The sequence below is a fragment of the Aplidium turbinatum genome, chromosome 10 (genome assembly GCF_918807975.1).
Source record: "Aplidium turbinatum chromosome 10, kaAplTurb1.1, whole genome shotgun sequence".
NCBI lineage: Eukaryota > Metazoa > Chordata > Ascidiacea > Aplousobranchia > Polyclinidae > Aplidium > Aplidium turbinatum.
Genome location: NC_137481.1, coordinates 17,483,793 through 17,501,859, shown reverse-complemented (window position 1 = coordinate 17,501,859; position 18,067 = coordinate 17,483,793).

Here is an 18,067-nt window from a genome sequence, read left to right as displayed (position 1 = left end):
CAGCAACCGAGCCAAGGCGATCTCTATAACAGGCCTGGACACCATGCACCTCCAGTCAAAAACTGGAGGCGGATGGTATAAATACACGTTTTTTCATTAAGACTACAAATTTTTGGAGTCAAGATATTTTCTGCTAAGCATGGGTCAATAGCAACAATTTGGGGTGATGCAGGTTGTTTGTGACATCATAATGATATTATATAATAGAAAATTATAATATTTTGTTTAATTGATGCATTTATATGTATAATATATACCTTGTAAATGAATGCTGTAAATGCGCTGTAAATACCTTGCAAATGCGCCTTGCTTGTTGGCAGCACAAGAAAAACAGAGAATAACACAAAACCTTGAAACTACTGTAACTCAGCTTATTGCATTCCACATAGAACAGGAACAACCAAATTTTTAAGTATATACACAAGCACCTATTAATTAATGCAACAAACTTCGTACCTCAAACACGTACCTCAACAACAAACTTCGTACCTCAATACCTCAAATCAGAATCAGTAAATTAACCATATTAACCATGTTTTAGACAACAATGCCTACTTCAGGGGCAAATAGGATAAAAAAAATGTCGTGAAAAGAAGAAGGCTGCAGACCTAGAATAGTTTAAAAAAGACTAGAAATTGAAAGTCCAGAAATACAGGAACAAGAGAAAAATAAAGGAATCAACACTTATACGGATGAACAGCATAAACTGAGAGAACATAGGAGAGAGTATGAAAGAATAAGGAAAGCAATACAGAGGAAAGCAAAAAATTCAAATGAGCATAATGCAGAAAACACGGCAATACCAATAACACCAACATCGCAATATAAGACAGATTCTGCAAGGAATAAGGCTATTTCAAGAACGAGAAAAGCACTTCCGCAATCACCGAGAAAAATAAAATTACGAAAACTTGGTGGTAGTGTGAAGCGGGCGGTTTATGATCTTGTCATATCCAGATTCTTTTGTGATTGCTGCCCAGGTCAATAAAGATTCTAAAATCAAAATCATAAAAACTACTAAAGATGAAATTACAGAAACAATAAAGAGGAGTGGAAGGGAAATTTGATGCAGAACTTGCCTTGGATGGAATTAGAAAAGCCCATCAAATAACATTGGAACAGCAAGAACCAATTCTAAATTATCTCTCGTCAACAAATCATCAAACTACTGATTAAATAATTAATGTTAAAGGCTAATTGAGGAAGAAATGCTGATCGCAGAAAAATGGGTAAATTGATGGTTGTTTCAGGTGTACCGTAGTGTAACGTCACAATTTTAGTTAAAACAATTATATACTAAAATTGATCTTTTTGTGGAAAAACGTTTATTAAAGCAAAGTTCATCACCAGCAGATTTCAAAAATGATTTTACATTAGAATTTATTAATAAAGAATCATAATGATGAAGTCAAATAAACAAAAAAAATTGTCATTTGTCCCGTAGTGTAACAAATGATTTAGCCAATGAGCATAGATTGCAAACATGCCCCGCTGGTGCACATACAAAAGAAATGTCAATTCCCTGACGCAAAGCAAGCTTGGTCTTGCTTATTGACAGTTTTTCGGAGACCTGTTGAACATTTATAAAATATGTTCCCCCACAACCTTATCAAATAATTTCTCACTTAGAGGATCTGTTGAAAACTCACTGAACATAACAAACTTATGATCTGCTGATAAAAGGCTTCGACAAGATCAACTAAACCTAAGCAGGTATGATGAAAAGCTGAGCTTGTTAAACTGGACGACTGTTGTATATACTTGTTTTCTTTGTACTCTACCCATACATTCAACTGAATTAGCCAACTGTGTTAAAATCTTCAGCTGAATGTCATTGTCAGATCTTACAACATCTCTGACTGGATCCTTAAAGCACAAATTAGCTCCTAGCCTCCAAACCCTTTCGCATTGACAATCTTGCAAAACCGAAGAAACATTTTTATGAACTTATTTTTGTGTTTTGTCAACTAAGGTTTGTTTGAAATTGTTTCATAATGTTTGAAAAAATACCTATTGACTTGGTTTCAATCACAGATTGTATCACCAATATGTGAACAGCACTGCTCAAGTTTATCGATAATAATGATGATTGATCATATTGAAAGTCTGCGATTAAATGATGAACCGGTATCATTATTTAATAAGAATTTGGGACCGCCAAAAAATACTTAACCATAACAGCTAGAACAGTGGTTGCTAATTGTTTAGAATTATATTGAGCTTTCCAAAAAATCTTTCTTCCGTGGTAAGACATACTAAGCTTGAATAGGCCTATATTTCGTTTATCAAAAGAAATATCGTACTTGTTTCTGGCGATTCTGCAATGTATCTAAAATAGTTTTTAAGTTAAAACCTTGCATATTATTAACTTTTGATGCAATTCTAGTAAGAGCGCTCTCTCTCTCTCTCTTCACTATCCTTGAGTAAATGATACATTAAAATTTGTTTATTTCCATCGTAACCAGATCTGTATCCAGTAACACAACACTTTCTGCCCATTATCACTTATCACATTAGGGCTAGCGGTGTCTCTAAACTACAAAAAATATATATGTTACTTTCAAAAGCACACAATTTAGACTAAATAGCTTGGATTCAATTTTAACTCATGTAGGCTACTAAACATATCTAACACACTAGCTTGCTGGCTGGTGGCTTCTGCAGCTTTACTATACTGCCAGGCCAGGCTAATGTAGTTTCACACATAAAAACCTCAAGTTCTCTAAAAAAAACTGCAGTGCCTAGTTTAAATTTATTGTTATTAAGCATATTTAGCTCCCTGAATAACAATGCACTCGCAAAAATCAAAAGCTCTTTGTGTGATAACTAAAAACCTCGCTTGAACCATCCGCCTCCAGTTTTCGACTGGAGGCGCGCGGTGTCCAACTGTCCAGTTCAGGCCTGTTATAGAGATCGTCTTGAACCGAGCCCAGCCAGGGTTGCCAGATACTCAAGCTATAGTAAGGCCAAATCCATTATAAAATAAGGCCAAAAAAAGGCCAAATTTTTTATTTACTTCTAAGGCTAAATAAACGCTAACAACTTAATTGAAATAATTTTTTGAAAATGCCATTTTACGATCAAATATGACAGATAATAATTTAGCACTGTCAGAGCATAATGACCGGTTCGTTTGCATAATTTGATTAATGAAAAATTACTGTAGTAGCAGATAAACTAGAAACCATTATTACTTCAATTCATGAACAGTGTTATTCGGAACATCTAGCTAAGCAATAAGCATGAATTTTTCTTATTGAGTAATGAGTATATATACCAGGGATGTCTACAACTACAGGATTGGAAACTATTTTCAGTGCTATACATGACTAAAGAAGAATTATTAAAATAAAACACTGTTTGTATCAACTAAAGAATGTATAAAATTCAATTTCGCAATAACAATATAAAATATAGCCTTCACTCACATCAAAACTTATTTGATGTATAGAAGTTTAAAACCACGAATCTAAAAAATCAAAAATAAACGAATGCAAAGATTCCCTGTCGTTCTGTAGCATTTTGCGTATTGCAAACCGGATCAGAAGTAAACGTGGAGTGTTCAACAACCAGTGAAATGTGTTGTCGTAGGCTTTTAAAATAAACTTATTCACAGACCAACCCAGTACGAAATCAATACGTTTAAGATGTCATAAGAACTAAAACTAATAGCCTACTCGGTTTTGAAATTATTTAGCAGCAAACAAAATACGACAAGATTGTACAAATGGAATACAAACACATCACATTAACAAACAAGGCAAGTGTATACTTTACGGTTTACGGCAGGTGCAACTTAATAGAACCGCCCTGTCCACCGCTAACACATTCTCTACTCTCCTACCTATGTCTCTACTCACTAATTAAAATTAAAACGAATATAGCATAGGTCAGGCTCTAAGTGATGATAAGTGATACTTTTATATTACAATTGAAATTGAATTTCTTTAAAATAATACTTTCTAAACGGGTCAAAACTTGCAGCCATAAAAAGGGCCAAATAAGGCCAGATTTTCTGGCCTTATTTGCATCAATTTTTTTAGGCCAACTGCAATTTAAAAAGGCCAGTTTTCTGGAATTTGGCCTAAAAAAAGGCCATCTGGCAACCCTGAGCCCAGCTTGTTTTTTTTTTAGCAAGACTGCCAGACAAAATTGCTTTTCAATTCATTTTTAATTTTTGCTGCTTGAGCTTTTCTTTTGTTGCTTTTATTTCAATGTAAAGTGTTCGATTTTTTTAACTGAATTTAAATTTTGTCGTTTTATGTCAGTGGAAGAGTGACAGATGCACTTAAATCATCATAAATTGTTATTTTAGGTTCAATCTTTGTTGTGATAGGTTACCTGGATTTGATTTGTCAAATTTCATCCGAAGAAAACATTTGATCATGGTCACATTTAGTTAGTTTCCTGCAGCCATGAGCTCCGTTAGATGGGGGATTACCCCCCACCAATCGGAGTGGGGGCAATGCCTTCTTGAGTAAGAAGGCCATTTCATAAAAAAGGCAAAACTTGTGACGTCATCACGAGTAGTTCAGATTGTCAGCGAAGCGCGTATGGTGAATAGAGTTCTGCAATGGCTTTTAAGCTTGCTTCATTGTGTTTTGTTGTAGTAAACCAGCAATCTGTGTCTTCATGTCACACGAATGTAAGAAATCATTGTGACCCCTGTGTTTGTAAGCAACTGTAGGTACCACAAATCAACACTTTTTTTATTTTAAATATTCATGACCATAGTTCCACGCACACAAACAAATACACTAGATCAAGTGATAGTATACATAATGCTATTGTATTGAAACATGAATCACGATTACAAATGAAAGTCAGATCTCATTTAAAATGTATCGATTGATCAACATGCTGTCAAAAATCATTCAACAATAAACAAATAATTGCTGTATTCAAACACAAAATGCCACAATACTGTAATAAAAATTGATACGCACAATTGATAAACATTACAATTTTTTCATAAACTATTACTTGAGAAAAGAGCATTATCACACATTAAATGTTGTACTTATATACAATTCTATCACAGTTGGTGATCAACATCATACACATGATTAGTGCTATTGTAAGTGATTTTGAAATTCATATAACAACATAAAATAGTTAACCTATTCAAAGGCAGCATTGTAAACAGACCAGAGTAGGCCTTCATAAATTGCACAATCACTAAATGCCATATAAATGACAGCAGATTACGAATTAACAGTTTGCAGTTTACGTTTCTTTGCCAGTCTTTGTTGAACAATTACATCATTTTCCTTGCGACAAAAATAATTGAGTAAAGAATTTGTGGATGCACAGCAAGTCATGTTTGTTATTGTTGACATGCTGTGACCATTTTCACAAGTGTTTGTTGACAAGTAATCAACATCGCAATCTAAAATACTGTAGTACATAACGTTGTTTGTAAAACCAGCTGCCGTTGGTTCTTTGAGAATAGAAATTATTTAGTTGCAGATAGTTGCTCCATAATAAGATAATTTATTTGAACAATGTTTATAATGTTACCATCAAGGTATAATAATCCTCCTCTAGTGATGCACTAATATAGCTATTTACATTCGACATTGCACAGATCATGCGTTCTTTGCATTCCTCGCATTTCATTTTTTACTAGCGGTATCACAACAATATCCAGCAAGGTAGGTAATGACAGGCAACACAGTTTCACATTTAACACAAATAATGACAAAAACATTAAAAAGTCTGATGGACAAACCGGTAGGTTTTGTGTCATTAAAGTTAGCTGTTGACAAATAAACCAAATAACATTTTCATAATTTAAACAACATTTAATAGACATTAAAATACTAATAACAAGTTTGCACTTTAATAAAAAGTCGCTTTCACTTGGTAAAGTACAATTTTCAGAAGACAATAACAACAATTGTAATACACTCTCCAATGTGGATATGGAATTTACATGCAATGGAAAAACGTAATCACCAATGTTTAGGCAAATTCACTGAGCTTCTGTATACGGTCATGCTCAATTGTTCATCTAAAACCGCTGTAGGCTACTGGTAACAACAGGCACAGTGATAACATGGCTCTTTATTCCACAAATCAATATTTTATCACGTTCGTCCACAATCTGCCATGAAGAATTGAATTTGAACTTTTTCCTCACAGATCTTCAATTGAAGTCAAACTGTCTTTTTCCAGGGCAATGGCAAACTCTTCTTTGCTGTTTGCAATTGCTTGAGAGAGCTGGACGTTATCTATTGTATCAAGTTTGTCATCATGATTTGCTCTTTTGGATGTAGAAGGTTTGCTCAAATATGATGCGCGATTTGGTAATTGAGATGGTATGGCGCCAGGTAATAATGTCGAAACTTTCAAATCATAGGACAGCTGTTTTCCTGTTCTCTCACCAAATGCAGAAACAGCCTTTTTGATGTCATGTTTGTAAAAGAAGTGCACATACCTAAAAATTACAAATATTTTTAAACAAAACTGACATTGCATTCAGACTCATTAATTTGGATTTACTTGCTTTTGTACATATATTCCTCATTTTGCAGCTCAGCCATTTCCCAGACTGCAAATCAGACGTTTTTTCATTGATTCAACGTCTACAGACGTTGAATCGAAGTAGACGTTGAATCGAAGTAAAGAAACGAGTGATTTGCTGTCTGGGTTGTGAAAGCTGTAATCCAGCTAACAGCTCAGCAGTCTGCTAAGAGTAAGCAGCTAACAAGCATCTGACAATGTAAAAACGCTGTTAAAAGGAAACATTTGCTGGCTCAAAAAGGCATCACACTGTTTCGAACAATTAATCTATAGCCTATCTAAACAAGCAGAACAACGCTATTCAAGCGTAAACTTAAAGTGGTTGTTTCTTTGGACTCCACCATTAGTACCAACAACAGACTGAAAACAGCAACTGAATAATATCAAATCCGTAGTATTAATCACAAAAGCAGCCGTGGAGCTACACCATAGCAATATCAATGAAGGAACGTAACCTAAACGTTACTTATATCAGCCACGTGTCAATACCATCCTAGTAGTTGTATCACCACCACAACAGTATCATCGCAATATGAATACCATCTCAGCATCGTTGCCATCACATCACCAATATCAACACATGATTGAAATAATTAGTTCACTTATATCAAAACTGACGGACTAATATCAAAATCGACTGAAGAATATCAAAACCGACTGAATAATATCAAAATCGACTGAAGAATATCAAAACCGACTGACTAATAACAAAATCGACTGACTAATATCAAAATCGACTGAATAATATCAAAATCGACTGCCTAATATCAAAATCGACTGAATAATATCAAAACCGACTGAATAATATCAAAACCGACTGCTTAATATCAAAACCGACTGACTAATATCAAAACCGACTGCTTAATATCAGAACCGACTGACTAATATCAAAATCGACTGACTAATATCAAAATCGACTGCCTAATATCAAAATCGATTGCTCAATATCAAAACCGACAGATTAATATCAAAACTGACTGCCTAATATCAAAACTGACTGCATAATATCAAAATCAACTGAGTAATATCAAAATCGACTGACTAATATCAAAACCGACTGCCTAATATCAAAACCAACAGAATAATATCAAAACCGACTGACTAATATCAAAACCGACTGCATAATATCAAAATCAAATTAGCAGATATAAAACAAAAGTAGGCTACATTTAATCTCTTGTTATTCGCAGGGTTTTGTCGCCATATGATAGGCCCTAGCCCTACTAATTAAGCCAGTGGTTCCCAACCGGGGGGGAATTCCCCACTAGGGGGGAATTTTGCAATTTTTAGGGGGGAATTTGGTTTTAGGATTGTAAACCTTTTTAAGCCTCGTAAGTTGGCCTACACTAGAGTGTTAAAGAGGAAATTATTATTAGATTAACTTCCGATTATTTAAGCAACTGTGCACTGACATGGATGCAGGCCATCACGTAGGCCTACTTCTTTTTCATTCAAATACTCGATGGCTTTCAAGAGGAAACGTAACCAAACGAGTGTTTGAGCTCATAGACGAGCTTAACTTATTTTTTGACCTTTAAATAAAATTGGAATTTGTTGCATTGCTGAATGATGACAAATGGATTAGGTTACTTGCTTATTTGTTTGGTCCATTGAATAAACTAAATCTGAAAATGCAATGGAAAAACACCAATATACGGTATATATCCAATCGCCATCTCCGTTCAAAGCAGATTGCGCATCAACAATTCAACATGGGTTATCTGTATCTTTGAGTCATTGAGATATTAGTAGGCTACCATGTGATTATAAGCTGCGCCCTTTTGGGGCAAATTTTTAATTTCAATTGGGGGGATATCTAATTATCTGTGTATGCCTGAAAAATGAAGGCATGAAAAAAAAAATTTTTTTTTGTCAATGTTCAGACCCTGCTGTCGGCCCCGGAACATTTGCAAGTTACCGGAATTTTAAAATCCTCATAAAATCTTAATCTTTCGTGCTAGGTAGGGCATGTTGGTATTCATTTCTATTGTTTTTGGATAATTAATCCATTTATTAAGTTTACAGACAAATTTGAACATGTTTTAAAATTTTAATTTTGCAATGATGACATATTTTCTTACATTTTATGTAAATTTTTGTCGTTTCTGAAGGTTGTGATAGCAGCATGTTGGATTTACTGGTTCTGGTACATTCTGAAGCAATATAAATAGACTCATTAGTTAAACATTTTTACAAAAACAATGGCTAAGGAAGTCCACATGAAAAAATAGCATTATAATTCTTATTTATGCAACAAATTACATCACAAGCATGTAAGTATGTATGTTGTTTCTCCACCCATTAACTTGATTCCGATTATACCTTTCAGGATACTACGAAATATACCTACCTGACTCATTCTATTGAATGCACCATATTGTATTAGCTGAGTGTAAGAATGGCATAACGATCTTCAATAAAGGATGATCCTTTAGAAATAGAAAGGTATGAGTCACTGAAAACATCCGAACTTCCGCTTCGTTTGAATGTACTCAGACATTTTCTCTATCTCCGTACATTTCAATTTATGAATTCCACAACATCTAGTCAACTGCGCAATTAACTCTACGAAGACATCATCAACATACAGTATATTCATCTGCATCTATAGCAGCCACAAAGTGCAAGAAGACCATCATAGACCAAATAAAAGAGCTTGAAACCAAAAGAAAGACTGTGAACAAAAACAAGAATAACCAGTAGATTCTTAGGTTCAATAAATTTTTTTTAGGAAGTCTTAATTTTAAAATTTCTATTCTACAGGAAAATGTGTTGCTGAAGGTGTCGTGGATCATCTAACCTCAATGAAAATTAACATATGTGTTATTTGAGGAGATGGTACAAACTCTAATACCAGCTGGAAAGATGGTTCAATGGCCCATATCGAAAGAAATATAGGAAGACCTTGTCAGCGTGTAGTTCCCTTACTTCACCACTGCAAGTTATCACTTCGCAAATTTTTTGAACACATTGATGGATCAACTTCAGGGCCAAACAGTTTTAAAGGCCCAATCGGAAAAATGCTTGCAAAAATGTATGGGAAATGGAGCCACTACTATTTGAACCACTAAATAATATATCCTGAAATTTCGGTTCAAGTTGAGCAGAATCTCTCAAAGGATGCAAAGCACCTGCATAAACTGCGCAGTGCGCAAGGCAACCAATAGTGGAAATCTTCCAGAAAGTTTGATCAAGAAAAAAATTGGCCCACTGTGTCACTCGCGTTGGTTAACTCTGAGTTATTGAACCTTAAGATCTACTGGTTATTTCTTGTTTTTGTTCACAGTCTTTCTTTTGGTTTCAAGCTCTTTTATTTGGTCTATGATGGTCATCTTTGATGCAGATGAATATTGAATATATGTTGATGATGTCTTTGTAGAGTTGATTGTGCAGTTGACTAGATGTTGTGGAATTCATCAATTGAAATGTACGGAGATAGAGAAAATGTCTGAGTACATTCAAACTAAGCGGAAGTTCAGATGTTTTCAGTGACTCATACTTTTCTATTTCTAAAGGATCATCCTTTATTGAAGATCGTTATGCCATTCTTACACTCAGCTAATACAATACATTCAATAGAATACGCCAGGTAGGTATATTTCGTAGTATCCTGGAAGGTATAATCGGAATCAAGTTAATGGGGTGAGAAACAGCATACATACTTACATGCTTGTGATGTAATTTGTTACATATATAAGAATCATAATACTATTTTTTCATGTGGACTTCCTTAGCCATTGTTTCTGTTAAAATGTTTAACTAATGAGTCTATTTATATTGCTTCAGAATGTACCAGAACCAGTAAATCCAACATGCTACTATCATAACCTTCAGAAACGACAAAAATTTACATAAAATGTAAGAAAATTTGTCACGGTTGCAAAATTTAAAATTGTTAAACATGTTTAAATTTGTCTGTAAACTTAAGAAATGGATTAATTATCCAAAAACAATAGAAATGAATACCAACATGCCCTACCTAGCACGAAAGATTAAGATTTTATGAGGATTTTAAAATTCCGGTAACCTGCAAATGTTCTGGGGCCGACAGCAGGGTCTAAACATTGACAAAAAAAAATTTTTTTTTTGCATGCCTTCATTTTTCAGGCATACACAGATAATTAGATATCCCCCCAATTGAAATTAAAAATTTACCCCAAAAGGGCGCAGCTTACCATGTGAATTTACAAGCTGTAGGCCTACTGCTTCCATGCTGGCTCAAGGCAGGTTGGAAGTGAGTGATTGATTAATGTCACTGTTATTAGGAGTTGTCTTAAGATACTAAAAGGCTCTGCTGTCCTGGTCGAGGGGGACTACGTTTTGTCTGGCCTCTACCTTTCGACCATCCTGGCTTGGGTGGCCCTTCAAGAAGCAGATGCCAGTACCGCTCAGCACTTAAAGATGCTTTGGTAGTTTTCACCAGCAAGCTTGATAATTGAAAGAGAAAAGTTAGAATGAACAATTCTTTAAAGTCGATGATAATTCTTTAAACATGGTAACATGTTCAAGTTAGAATGAACAATTGAACATGTTACCATGTTTAAAGAAGTGTCATCGGTGCTGCTTGTTGACGGCAAAGAACAAGTTCTTCCAGAGTTGGAAAAAGAATTCATCTCACAGCATTAGAACTGGAATTCATTCGATATTTTCCTGAAGTTTATGACGATGAGCTTGATTTAATAGGAAATTCATTCACATTGTTGATGAAAAACCTTCCAGATAAATTGCAGGATGAAATTTTACAACTCAAAACGGTTTCTTGCGCAAAAGACTTATTCAGAGAAAAATTAATCACTAGATTTTGGCCATTAATGTGTAATTTCTATCCCAAAGTGGCAGAAAAAGCTATTCGAAATATCCTCCCGTTTGCGTTCACTTATCTATGCGAATCAGGTTTTTCAACTCTTGGAAATGAAAACAAAAGAGCGAAACAGATTAGACGTGGAGAATGATATTCGTTGTGCTCTTTCCACTACTCTTCCACCACATTCATGAGTTGTCAAAACAACAAATCACAAGCTTCACACAGACTGTTAAATGCATTGACTCTTATACTGTATTTTGATTGAGTGTATTCTTCGAATAAAATACGTTTCAGCACCGTTCTTCATTAATTAAATTATTTTAGTATGAAAAGGAATATTAGGCGTACAGGCTAAAAAGCTTATTACTAGCGAAAGTTTAGTTTATTTTCCAAGACTTAGATTAAAATATTAATGTAAACGAGTTTTTAACAAACTAAATTTATAGGGGGGGAATTTAGATTTGAATAACGACTAAAAGGGTCCACCGGTTAAAAAAGGTTGGGAACCACTGAATTAAGCGATTAGTTTTCGTCAATTATTGTAGTAAGAAAACAACAGTGGAGTTGTTACAAACACATCGTCGGTTCGGGAAGGTTGTAATGCTTCCTCTCTGATTTTAATGTTACGTAGATATTGCGTAAATATTTGTCTTGGCAACGTCATGTTTAGGTCTCCTACATTTGTCGCCAGAGTGGCGCTGTTTTAAACTTTCGATACGAATCATGTGGAATCATGGGACAGCGACTTTCTTTCCCTCTCGCTATGATGTCTGTGTTTTGTTGTTCAACGTAACTTTTATGTATTTAGTAAAGATATGGGCCACTGCTTTCTAAGTGCAGTCGAACGTGAACGGCGCAAACGGCGCTTAACGCTTTCCATCCATCGTTCAATTTATTTGATCAGTTTAGTAGCTTGATGTGAGCATTGCCATAGCATGTATTCGTACTTTTAGTGCAGCTTCATTTATGGCATGAATATAAACAGTAATAGTTTATTTCTATCTTTCAGATTTAAGCTCGTTGTAGGTGTTTGCCACAACTATTCGAAATCTCTCTTTTTCTTTGTCTTTAAATACCAATCTCAATTTGATATAGTTTATTTCGAATTTGTCTATTGCAAGCGTACTGTCTTTTTGAGTGGAAACGTTGGAAATTAATACAAATTATTTGAGAGCATTTCGTTTTGGCACCTGCAGACTAAACTGCAGTGATTCTTCATGTATTACGAATCAAGGATTTGGTAAGAGCTGCGAATTTCAGACGAATGTCTGGATAAATTCGTTATTCGAACAGCGTTTTTTGCAACTATCCGCCTAACACCCTAACCCTATATCAGCAGCATGTGATACGACCACTCGACCAGTAACCACGAAAAAAAGCAGACTTAGGCTAGATCACTCTAATTTTGGTTGTCGTATTTTAGGTGTGTCGGAAAATATTGTACGAAACGTTCAGCTTCAATCGATTTGCTTGTTTCAACTGTTATTGCTTGTTTCAGATTAGTTTTGAAAGTATTTTTTGCTTGCTATTATAATCGTGTGCTTTACTGATAATGAGTGTTAAAATTGAAGAAGGCCAAAGGCGTGGTTCCAATATTTACGTACACGAAGGCTTTCGATATTTGTTAAATTACAGTCGAAATGGAAAGATGTACGTGCGATGTACTTTGTACAAATCAAATAACTGCAAAGGTGCGGGTACTTTTGATGCATCGTCATTGAGTATATTGGTTACGAAACCTCATAACCATGATGAGACATTGTATCAAGCTGAAGTTGTTGCTTTGAAAAGCACTCTCAAAAGGAAAGCTGAGAATGAAACAGGAAGTTTGCGTGAACTTTTCGATAACGAAACGAGAAGTAACCCCTTTGGTGCAAGTATTTCATTCAAGGAAATGGAAAGCTCGATGTCAAAAAGAAGAGCTTCTACAGTGCCCAAAGTCCCTAAAACGATAGAAGACTTTATTGATTCCTTGATGCAAAGCGGGTTTAACACCTACTATCAACGGAATGTTGAGTGCGAAGGAAGTGTGTGTGCCATCCTTCTCTCCAGCGATACCATGAAGAGTGAACTTGAAAATTCGCACACCATACAATTTGATGGAACCTTTTTTACAGTTGCAAAGCTTTTCTTTCAGATGTTTACCATATTTGTCTTCAAAAACAACCATACGCTACCAGCCGTGATATGTTTTATGGTGTCAAAAACGAAGAAACATTATAAGGCAGTATTTTTAGAAATTAAAACAATGGTGCCTTCATTTCATCCGACAAGGGCCATCTCTGATTTTGAGGCAGCATCACGAGGCGCTATTAAGGAAGTATTTCCCAACATCAGCCTTGTAGGTTGTATGTTTCATTACAAACAAGCACTTTGGCGCCAATTGCAACACCATGGTCTAGTCAGTAGTTACTTTTCAAACAGCTCCTTGAAAAATTGGATAAAATGTGCAATGGCACTTCCGTTCGCACCCGCCTCAGATATAAATGCTGCATATGATGCATTGAATGAGCACATCGACATCACTTTACAACCATCAGTATTGCTGAAATTAGAAAAGTTCAAAAAGTATGTTAAATCATACTGGTTAGATAGGGTGCAAGCGATGGAACTCTCTGTATTTGATGTTGACATCGCCACAAACAACGGTGCAGAGTCCTTTCACGCCAAACTAAAGCAGCGTGTGAAAGTGAACAAGCCCAATATATGGGTCTTTATGAAGAACATTAACAATGTTATAGCTGATTTCGACAACGAATATCAGCGGTTAGCAAATGGGCTGGAAATTTCGCGGCCACGCAGACAAGCTACTCAAGATCTGTTCGATTTGAGAACTGATCTGAAGGAGAAGTTTAGAAGTAATCAGATCACCCTTCTGGAATATATCCAGTCCATATCAGCCAATGAAGCAGATCTAGAAGCAGTTCATCTTGCTTCGAATATTGGAACGGATGTTGTGACAAGTCAGCCATCACAAGAAAAGTGTGTCGTTTGCCTTCAACCTCGTTCAGCCACATTTTGCTTCGATCCCTGTGGCCACGCTAATGCATGTGAAAGTTGCGCGTCACAGATCGTAGATTTGGGATATCATTGTCCGACATGTCGTGTAACTGTGGCCAAAATAATTAAAATATTTTCATAGTTAACGTTGTTTGTGTTTTGTTTTGCATGTTAGATTAGTTTAGTGAATGTACTGGGTCAGTAGACCAGCGTCACTTACGATCTATCAATTTTGAAATTGGTTTCGCCCAATTCTAGGCTTCAGCAAAAGGCCGAATTCGTGAAGTCGGATCTAATCTTGGATCGAACCCACAATTTCCTGTTCACAAACTCGGATTTAATCTTTGATTCTACTTGTCTTTCATCTCAGATTTAAACAATCTTTCATTAATGAAAGAAGTGGCGAATCAGTGATTAACTTCTAATTTCTGAATAAGCCTACAAAATTGTGGGCTCAATCCGAGGTCGAGTTATAGGAGATGCGATCCGACTTTGTGAATTCGACTTTAAAACAATGATGATGTTCAGGTTGGTCTTATTCGCTATCTCTTGTCGCTGTTTTTTGTGTTGCTCCAATGTTTCTACTTTGTTGTATAGGCTACTTGTGTCTTACCTTATTGTTTTGTGTTTCGTTAAGAACTAATTTTTCATGTTGCTACTAGCAGACACGTACTATCCGAAAAAGAAACAGAATTTTTTCATTATTTACTTTATTTCATTTTTATTAAACCTGCAACTGTATCCGATCATTTTGTACACCCTGTAAATGTTTGGTTTTGCACGTGAAATTCCTTTAATCGTGGCTTGACACTTTGAAGGTTGAGACATAGGCGTAGCCGGGGGGGGGGGAGGCAAAGGGGCCATGCCCTCCCAAATTTCGAAGATTTGCCTATCAATGGTTACATTATAGTAAGAAAGTAATGGCTTATGTACCCCGACTTTTGTTCCAGCTTCTCGGTGTTATGGAGAGTTACACATTATACAAGGATCGATAGACTAGGAAGCGACCGAACGATAGAATGTACAAAGTAAACAAAATCATCCAGTTTCGGTAACTTTTTCAGTATCTGGAAAGCACACGTAAATAAATAACGCAAAATTGTAAGAATATTATACAGAAAAATTGACGAGTAAATCAAGCTAAAAACACTTTTTAGACAATTTAAAAAGTAAAATTTGTAACACATTGAAAATCAGCGAAATATTTGTTGCAAAAGTTATTGTAAAACTGTTCAGAAATTAGACGTAATTAAATATTGAGAAACAATGTAGGCTACTCAGATCAATCAGGAAATTAGAGTCAGCATAAGTTTGCCTCCATTGTTTCTCAGTATTTAATTACGTCTGATTTATAAACAGTTTTACAATAACTTTTGCAACAAATGTTTGGCAGTTTTTAATGTTTCACAAATTTTACGTTTTATAATGTCTAAACAGCGTTTTTAGTCTTATTTACCAGTCACTTTTTCCCTATAATTATATTCAGGGCCGGATTAAGGGTTTATGGGGCCCTGGGCTGAGCTGAAAGTGGGGGCCCTTATCAAGTGACATTTTTTGCTAAAAAAGGTTATCGATCAATGACACTAAAAGCATTTCTCATCAGCTGGGGGCTCTGCCTCCAAACCCAGAGTTGTGTGTATTGTGTAGTTGGTACTGTGCTTTTGCTGCGATTGGGATCGAAAAAAGCGATTAAACAGGAACATTATTTTTAGAACAACAAAATGACATAATTTGTTTAATGCTGACTTTATTAGAGGGGCGCAAACTCTCAAACTTACCCGAGCGACCCGACCGCAATACTCTCAAACTTACCCGAACTTACCCGATTCTCTAGGTAGGCTACGCCACTGTTCTCTAGTTGACTTTTTGAAAGCAAAACCAATCATTTTAGAGCAGATCAACAAATGTATCCATTTGTGAGATAGGTTATCACTGTTCAAAGTGAACTTGATTCTTTCTCCACCATTTTTAGTGGCAACATTTTCAATACAAATTGCTAATAGGCGATTATTGATAGATAGCCTACTGTACGATAACATGTTCATTTTGTGCAATGTACTGTTCAAAACAAACAATTTTGTCCCAAGAAAATTGTGAGGAAAAACCTGGTTAATTTTCAACTGTATTTCCTCGGAAAAGATTCATTTTCTGGTTGAAAAGCAAATTTTGGAATGACAATAAACTTTTAGTGCCTGGTGTGAATGGTGTCGAATACTTAAACACAAAACTGTTGAGATACAGAGCGATCAAAGTAAGCTTAATCGTTTCACAAAAACACTAAACGTTTTGTTTTTGGCCGCAACTTTATGTATGAACTGTGAATTGTTTGTCAGCTTCACACGATAAAAACAAAATCATATTCATAGGAGTAGGCTATAGGCAGGGCCGGATTAACCATTAGGCTAATAAGGCTATAGCCTTAGGCCCTGGAAAAATTCGGCCCTCAATTATTTTTTAAGGTTAAATTTTTGTAAAGCTGGTAGTGATACAGATCCAGTACAGTAGGCCTACAGTTTTTGCTTAAAAACGAATGACTGAGTTGAGTCAATACATATGAAGACTGAAGAGCCCATTTCCAATACCACGTAGGCGCCACTTTTATCGAAATTGAGTTTAGAGCAGGGCTTTTCAACCGCGAGCCGTTTGTCGGAGGGTCGCGAGGCGCTTGAAATTCCAGTGTATTGTTTTCAATTCTTTTTTGCCAGAAAAGATTAAAAACTGCGTTTTTTCGCAATTGAGCATTCCTCTACTTGAGGTTATTATATCGTTTAAGCTTTCAGACGTTGCAAGGCTTTAACTATAGGAAAGCATTCGATATTTTTCACCAAGTTCTTGTACGTGGCTTTGTGCAGACTAAAGTTAACCAGTAACAACGCTATGGTAAAAAAGCAAAATTATGTAGAATCCTATGCAAAATATAGATTTCTCAGTATCGTTTTCAACGGCATTAAAAAAAATTAGTGTCGGCTATTTTGGAAGTTCTTTTAGCAACATGTGCACGCATTGACAAACTTGATGGACTAGTTATACAGTATATCTCACTGAAATTGATTTAAATAAATCTATAAAAGATTGCAATAAACTCAACCGGTGAAAGTGCGAAAACGTAGATTATTCTCATTATTTTTTTCCTATAATCTATCTATCCAAGCTTGATAGAAAATGGAAATAACAATCGGAGGAAATATAATAAAAGCCGTAGGCCTAACAACATCGAAAAAAAAAACGTTTTTCGTTTCGGAAGTATACGTTGGAACAGCAAAACTAAACATAACGGGATGTCGGCATGAATCGAATTTGGTAAATTTTGCATTAAATATGCTTTTGTTGAATACTTTTAAGGGGGGTCGCGAGACTCCATTGATTGCACTGAGGGGGTCGCGGTGGAAAAAAAGTTGCAAACTCCTGGTTCAGAGTGTCATTAGGTAGAGTATTGCCATAGGTAGCCTACCTACTATCGAGTTGTCACGAGCTTAGTTGGCGGAAAGCGACGAATGGAGGTTTGATCATAGTGCTATTTGCTTATGGCGTCATAAACATTTGTCATGTTTTAGATCAAAAAAAATTGTTTGGAAAAGTGGATTTTATGTTGATGAAATTTATAGCGACTTAGCTTAATTATTACGGTAACTTGGTTTGCCAACTAAGCATTTTTTGTCGTGATGTGCTTGGATGGGCGATGCCTTAAACAAAGTATTGTTAATCGCTTAAAGTCAAAACATTTGGCCCCCCAAAAAT